Source organism: Salvia hispanica, chromosome 6, assembly GCF_023119035.1.
Source record: "Salvia hispanica cultivar TCC Black 2014 chromosome 6, UniMelb_Shisp_WGS_1.0, whole genome shotgun sequence".
Lineage (NCBI taxonomy): Eukaryota > Viridiplantae > Streptophyta > Magnoliopsida > Lamiales > Lamiaceae > Salvia > Salvia hispanica.
The window spans coordinates 26,746,334-26,754,932 of NC_062970.1; positions in this window are offsets into that span (position 1 = coordinate 26,746,334).

Sequence of the window (8,599 nt, forward strand, 5' to 3'; positions counted from 1 at the left end):
TCCCTTCAACAGCAGTGTAGGAGGCAAACTTGCTCCTATCGGAGCAAACATGAGCAGTGGCGCCGGTGTCGATGTACCAACCGCCCTTGTTGTCAACAATGTTGACTTCTTCAGTGACCACGGCAACGAGGTCATCTTCATTCCGGTCCTTGAACTCTTTCTCAACGACGTGGGCTGCCGGCTTCTTCTTCTTGCTGCGGCAGTCTTTGGCAAAGTGGCCAACTTTGCCACACTTGTAGCACTCGCCTTCAAATTTCTTTGCAGCTGCTTTCCCTTCCCTTTGTCTTTCTGATTTGGGCGGGAGCGTTTGTTGGAGGGTCCGCCCAGCTCCAACAAGTTGGCTTTGGCGTCAAGTGGGCTAAAGCCCTTAGCCTTTTGATCGATCTTGCGCATCCGCTTCAATGCGCAGCTTCACGATCAAGTCTTCAAGACTCATCTTCTTTCGCTTGTGCTTGAGATAGTGCTTGAAGTCCTTCCAACTAGGAGGAAGCTTCTCAATGAGTATGCACCGCACAAAGTTGTCGGGCAAATTCATCCCTTCAGCCACGAGTCCGTGGATGATCATTTGGAACTCTTGAACTTGTTCCATGACCGGTCTAGAGTCGACCATTTTGTAGTCCATGAACTTGGATACTACAACATGTTCCGTACCGGCAGCATTGTCTACACTATACTTCTTTTCTAGGCTTTCCCACATCTCTTTTGATGTGGTTATAAGGGAGTATACATTGTACAAACTATCATCTAATGCACTTAGAATAAAATTTTTACAAAGATAATCTCCTTTGCGCCATGCTTCATAGTCCGCCATGACCTCAACACTTGTCTCTTGATCACTTGGCGCGGGCGGCTCGTTCTCCGTGAGGAAGTTGGCGATGCCCAATGTTGTCAAGTAGAACAACATCTTTTGGTACCACCTCTTGAAGTCAGCTCCTCCAAACTTAGGTGGTTTTTCGGCGGGTGGCATCATTCTTGGTGCCAAAGGTGCCGCACTTGGTCCTTGGAAGGAACCAATTCCGTTGCCCCCGAAGGAGCCAACAACATGGTTGGGCATAGAGCCCCCACCATTCATGTTGGGCGTAGAGCCCGCCATGGTCGTACCAGATCCGAAGGAACCGGTACCCGTGTTGGACCCGAAGGCCCCAACACTCGATCCATTGAAGGATCCGAAGGAACCACTAAAAGTGGAACCAACCGACCCACTAGAGGATGATCCAACAGTGGGCCCAAAGGGGTTCGTAAACCCCCATGACAAGGTAGACGAAGAGGTGAACCCAGGGGTAGGGACCATTGTGGGGATTGGTCCGGTGTTCGCCATGGTGGAGGAGATGATGGCGGCGGTGGTGGCCGGATTGGTGGCAGCGGCGGTGTTGGATTCAGTCGACATCTCCAGCAAAGGTGATTATAGTTTCGAAAGGTTTAGGTTCAGTTTTAGGTCCAGATCCCTTCAAAAGCAAGTTATCTCGTCTTGCGATTGTTGGAGATTTAGGGATTACAAGAAGGAATACAAGAAGAACTGAAACGAAAATTACAACGGAAAATTCGAAACTAATGAACCGTAAAAGGAAATAGCCGAGTCGAGGAGGCCTCTTTCCGCAAGACGAGATACGCCCTGGTAGTGCTCTTTGGATTGGCGTTTCGTCCCCAAAGATAAAACGGCTACGTCTCGATGAAGCAGCACCGCTATCAGCAGAGCTCCGTGCGAACTGGATGGAGGAGAGGGCAGAGCTTCGACAGAAGAACAATGCAGAGGGAGAATAGAGTGTATGATGCAGAGTGTATTCTAGTTTTCTGATGTAGAGAATGCTAGAATGACTAGCCTATTTATAGGCTCAGTCCACTGCAGGGGGTCAACGGCCATAATGGCCGTCATTAATGGTAGACCGTAACGGTCGTCGGTTACGAGCTGTAACGTTCGGGCGTTACGTGCTCAGAGCTAGAGAGGCTGAGTCTAGAAGCTTCTAGATTCATTCACGACGTGGACTATCACGTGTCAGCCACGTTGGCTTACCGCGTCATACTGACGTGGAAACGGTGGTGGTCTAAAAAGAACTAGACCCACTAGACTTGGGCTAAGCCCGCAACTAGGCCCAAGCACCAAGCCCACGACCAGACCCAAAGAACAGCCCAAAGACCACCCAAAGACCAATTGCCAAGATCCAAGGACAAGGACAAGGACAAGGGCACGGGCACGAGCACGAGCACGGGCGCGGGCGCTGGCGCGGGCTCGGGCTCGCGGCTCGCGGCACGCGGCTCGCGGCGGGGCGGGCGGCGCGCGCGTGCGCGCGCGTGTGGGCTCTTACAGCCCATCTTAGTCCACTATAATTATTACATGTAATAATCCTTTTTATTAAATAGTACTAGTTTAATAAGGTTGAAACTTTCAATGTGTGATAATTAACTCTCTTAATTATTCCCTAATCTCCTCTCATAGCTCATTAAGTTTGCAATTTTTGCACAACTTTAAATAATTATTTCTCATTCACCGGGAATTGGATTTGAGAAAATAAATATACCACGGTCATCTACTCCGAACGTAGATCGACGCTATATCATTTAATTTTACAAAATTAAATGTCTCGTTGAAATTATAATTGGTCAAAGTCCATTGACCGGGCATAGATTCCAATAATAGCCTCGTTCATCTGCCGTTCGTACTCCTCAGCATCCCCACCACTACCACACCACCACCGCTACCACCCGCGTTACTCATCCCTCGATGTTGCTCTTGTACAGAAATTTAGAGAGAGAGAAAACTCGTTAAAACAAGTGGTGCAAATGAAAATGAAACTAAAATCGCGTATATATAGATTTTCAAAAAAAATATTTAAAAAAAAAAACGAAAATTGGCGTTGGCCGATCGGCACGCCACAATGGCGGCCAGCGCCCTCTAATCGGCTAGCCCACACCGATTTTTACGCCGATTCGCCGCTGGCCGACTGCAATGGTTCGGCTAGCGACGCGAATCGGCTAGCCGACCGTGGATGCTCTTAAATTGAAAATAGAGGCTTGATTTTGTTACATCTCTTAACAGTGAAAGGTTTTTTTTTCCCCCAAAATATCCCTCCTACAGTCCTACTAATAGATAGAACTAATTTTGCATATCAATGGTCATCGCGCTAAATGGTAGTAGAAAATTGACAAAATGATTTGCTCAAATATTCCAAAAATATATCCAGAGGCACGTTAAACTGAAAATTGTCCCTCAAAATTTAACCATGAATGATCATACATAGGTCATCAAATTTAACTAGTGGATGGTCCAAATTAGGTGGCAGAATCTCTATTTTAATATATATTCAAGCGGAGAGGTAAAATTGAAAATGAAACAACACGGAATATATGTATTTGAATATTGATTGTGAATATGTTGATTGTATGTTATAGATATTTTGATTCTAAGTTATGGTTGTGTTGACTGTATTAATTTTACATCAAACTTCACAATCAATATAGTGTAGAAAATTGACAAAATGATTTGCTCAAATATTACAAAAATATATCCAGAGGCACGTTAAACTGAAAATTGTCCCTCAAAATCCATTTAGAATATATTGAAATTTCAATCTGAATATGTTATAAAGCCAATCAGCATATATTAGATATCCAGTTAGCATATAGTAGAAACTGAATCAGTATGTATTAGAAATTCCACCAACATATATTACAAAATCAATCAATATATTAGTCTCTGTGTCCAATAATAGATGACAAGAAATTTTAGTAGATATATTTTGTGTGTTAAATGGAGAGAAGAAATAATATATTAATTTAATGTGAGAGGAAATTTTTTTCAATATAAAAAGTATAACATGTTTTATGGGAAAAAAAAAAATGTGACATCTATTATGGGACAGTGGAAATATATTACAAACTTAATTAGCATATTGTAAAACCTCAATGAATATCGAGGAAGAGTAATAGGAATATATTTATTAGTAGTTTTCCACTTTTCCTTATATAAATGGCACGTGATGTTAGAGTTTGTATAAAGTAAAAAAACATGTTTTGGAATGAATGTACATGTAATAAACTCTTTACTTATTTTTAATCATATTTATGAGAATGAATATTTTTTTTCAATGTGTTTTGCATAGGATATGCAAAATGAGTCTAAGGCTTCTGCATACTTGACAAGTGAGCGGCGTTCATAGTAGGCAGCTTGTCGGTTCTTGTAGAAGGAAAACAATTTCACAACTTTTGACCATCTATCGTGAAAGGTTGCGACGTCAGTCAATATTTCCTTACCTTAGAAAATGATAACGTTAATGTGGTATAGCACTGAATGATTTCAACTATGAGATAAGTTTTTTATGCTATTTACTGAAAGACAAGATCTTGGTCGATCGTTTCTTAACCATTGTTGACATAACATTGTACAATAAAATTTGAGAACTACTTTGACTCATCAAATAGTGAGGATCTTTCGTTACCCAAGAATCTTGATATGGGTAGTGATCATTATTATCTAGGAGGTGCTAGTAGTGTTATTGCAATGCAACATGTGCTAGGAGAGTACAGATTGATAATATCCTCAAGAGGTGTTTAGGAGAAGTTTTATTCTGAACCTGGCCAATATGGAATTTATTTCATGAATAAAAAGGAATTTCTAAACAGGGTCACTCTTGGGAAAATATATGTAGATAGCAGACTCGAATATTATATGGATATTTCTATCTTCAACACGGAAAATGATATATTTAAAGAGGAAATGCCAAATTACTCATAAATTTGGTTTGGAGGGGCAGTCAGTATTATATATTTAATGGATGATACTAATATTTAAGTTTGAGCTTAAATTAAATCAAGGAACCAGCTAAATTGTGGCCCAAGTCCAGTCCATCCTAGATTCCCTGATCTGACCAACAAATGACTTCATATAAAAGGGGACAAGCCTAAAAAAAAAGAGAGAGAGAGTTGAGCGCATGATCACGCCTCTCTCTCTCTCCCTCCCTGAGATTTTTTAAAATTTCTAGGGTTTTTCCCTAGGTTTCTCTGTCTTCAATTCTTGTCCGGAGCTTGAGGAATTGATAAATTTTGCCGGCTCGAAGGTCAATTTTGAGTCGAGGGAACAGATCAGAAGACCCATGATTGAGATCAAGTTTATACGACAAAATTAAAGTAATGACTGAATTCAGTTCATGAACTCTACGGCACGTTGTATATGATTAAATGCATGAATTGATTTATTATATGAGCAAACAATCATCTAGAATAGATATTCCGCTGCGATTCCGACAAATAATACATTGTATGAGAAACCCAAGCATAATACAATATATTAAAAATTCTATGGGAATACATCAATTTACACGATTACTAAATGTTACACCTGATAAGAGTGTGGAATTCTTATATTTATTCGTTTATTTTTGGCTTATTGATTTTATATTCTTGTTCTTATTTTTCATTTTTTCAAAAATTCATTTTCACTTAATCTTGAATTGGATTTGCACTGTGCTTATTCCCACCATCAATCACCGATCAACAAAATTATAAATAGGTTGTATTACATATTTAAGATAATAGGTAAATTTAGTGAGAATGAATATATCGTGAAAAATGAGAAATGTAGTATAAAATTCGTGAACAAGCACGTAAATAATCGAATAAGAGATAAATAAATAAATAAATAAGTAGTACTAGTAAGGAACTAAGAATTGAACCTAAATGCTGCAATCATTCAGTAATATGTCGACCAAAAATTTATATATATGATCGAAATCGATGAAATAATTACATACAATGGTATCTATCGTAGTGATGTGTATGTTTTACATCAACTTGAAAGTATCCATTATTAGAAATAGCGACATATGAAAATATTAAAAAAAATAAGATAAGAGACTTTAAGAATTCCACAAACTACTTTCCTTTACATAGGCCACATCGTGCAGATCTTCTTCTCGGAATAAATTTAATTCAACTATATTATTATTGCATTCTATTTGGCAATTAATAAACTTTAATTACTAATTAATACTAAAAACATTTAATTAAACTATAATTCATTGTGAATTTCTAATTAACTAGCTGCTCGTGTGGACTGTCGTTTTATGTTAGCATCATACAAAGTACTCGTTCGATGATTGTAGAATCCACCATCAACACATAATACTTCCTTCATTCCTTCATCTCTCTATAGTAGAGGCGTTTCATTTTGAGCATTCATTTTGAAAAATTATACTCCCTCCGTCCCAGAAAGATTGTCTCAGTTCATTTTTTTGCACTTATTTTGCAAAAAAAATAATAAATAGGTAAAGTTGAAAGAGAGTAAAATAAGAGAAAGAATAATGTAGGTAAGACCATTCTCTACATTATTCTCTCTTTTACTTCACTTTCTCTTACTTTAACTATTTATTATTATTTTTGCAAAATAAGTATGAAAAAAAGAAATGGGACAATTTTTCTGGGACGGAAGGAGTACATAAACAGTTAAAGTGAAGAGAGAATAAAGTAAAAGATATATTGATAAAAGTTATATCTATAATATTTTAGCTTTTATTTTACTTTCTCTCTATTTTAACTATTTATTATACTCATTTTTCTAAAACGCGTTATGAAAATGAAATGAATCTACTGCGTCGGAACGGAGGAGTAGTATTTGGTTCTAAGAAAATGTCAATTATTGCAGATGAGGCTTTCTAAATAAATGACTAAAAGTAGTATTTAATTTGTGGATGAGGCTAATTTAAGTATGGTGAAAAGATATTGGTCGGTTAGTTAGTTGGTGTGAGTTAGTTAGGTGGTAGGAATTAATTAGGTATTTAATGAAATTCGACAGCTGATACACTTATTCATTGCTTGGTTAGTCAAATAATAATATGGCGCGGCTTTGTAGTAGTAGTATTTGATAAATGGCCAACTTAGTTGGTAAAATTGAAATATTGAATAAAACTTTTGTTCCTACTCAATGACACAATGACGAAAATATTCAATTCTTTTATCTACTGCTATAATTATGAAAGAGGACAACATATAATTTATTGGGACACACTTCCATACGCGTAAGAGTGAGAAATTACATTATTGCAATGACATTGATTAGAAACCATTTATTGGGCCTGATAAGACGGGCTGATATATTTTTGTGTTGGGTTTTAGTAGGCTAAAAACTTAAGTTTAGATTGAGAGTGTAGATTTATAGTGTAGTACTCCTAGAGACGAAATCAAATACGAATTCTATATATTGTACTACAAAGGTTGGGTGAGGTCCACTGACCCTCCAGAATCTTGCATCCGACTGGGTGAATTTGGCCAAGTTGTCCACCTGGCCGGGTGGGTCATGCCGATTCTAGTTTTTACTCATTTTAAGCCCAATTTTTGATCTTTTATGTTTATTTCTCATTCTTAGTATAAATAGACTTTTGTGCCTCAATTGTAATAGTATTAGTTTAGATGAATGATATTTGTAAGACTATTTTGAGCAAACTCTCTCCTTTTGGGATTTATCCAGATGAAAGATATTTTGTTAACGTGTAAGTAGCTCTAATAATACACTAAAACCTAAAATGAGATAGGTAATTAGCTTTAGTTGTATGCCAGAATCAATCTCATTTTTTATTTTTGAGGAAAAAAATAACTATTTTTAGGTTTACACTAAACCTAAACCAAAAACTTTTTCAAATTTTGAGGAAAAAGAACATAATATAGAGAAAATTCGTTTAAATTTGAGTTTAGTGTAAATAGTTGAAGTAAAATCATATTTGACGTGACATTTACTAAAATAAATTTGAATTTTTAGTTTAAATGATCGGAGACGTTCTTAGAGATGGAAAATAAACTCAAAATAGAACTACGGATTGAAAAATTGCAGAAAAGAAAGAGAGAAACTATTAATGATCTGAACGAATGCATAGACAACATATTAGACTTATCATCTGGCTTAGTGAAATCAGAGAGATGGTGGATATTAATTTATACTATCTGAAAACAAGCTTGGGCTAACTTGTTTTTAGTGGACCAGCAACTGAAGCCCATAAATTGAGAGCCACAATTTGGGGAATATATTGGACATTGAATTATTGGACATTTCTTTGGAATATATTTTGAGATATTTATATATTATGTGTCTAGAGGAGATACACGAGCCCAACCGTGACCAAGAGGAGATACACGAGCCCACCCGTGACCAAGAGGAGATACACGAGCCCACCAAGGAACCACAGGGCGAGGCGCCCACGAAGGTTGGTCCAATAGCAACAGCTGGGCCTAGCCGAGCAAACCCCAGGCCCAAAGGTCAAGTCCGCCCTCTCGAAACGCTATCAAGATTATGTTCCCCGCTAGTCTAGTTTATTTTATTTTGTCTATTTATTTAAATGCAATGAAGAGTCAAACATAATTTATAGGCTCTCTTTTGGGTTTTCTTGATTGATTATTTCTCAAACAATAAAAGAGACGAACCAGTCCTAGGGTCGGTCTTTAGCTTTAGAAATAGTAGATACTTTTGATATTTTTTTGCCAATCAATCAATACAAGTTACCCTTTATTACTTCACGCGTTTCAATTTTGCCGCTAAATCCTAACCAACGAAACCCTAGAACCGATTGACGGGATATCTGCAACGTCCGACCCTCGATTGCCGAGCTCTCACGGCACG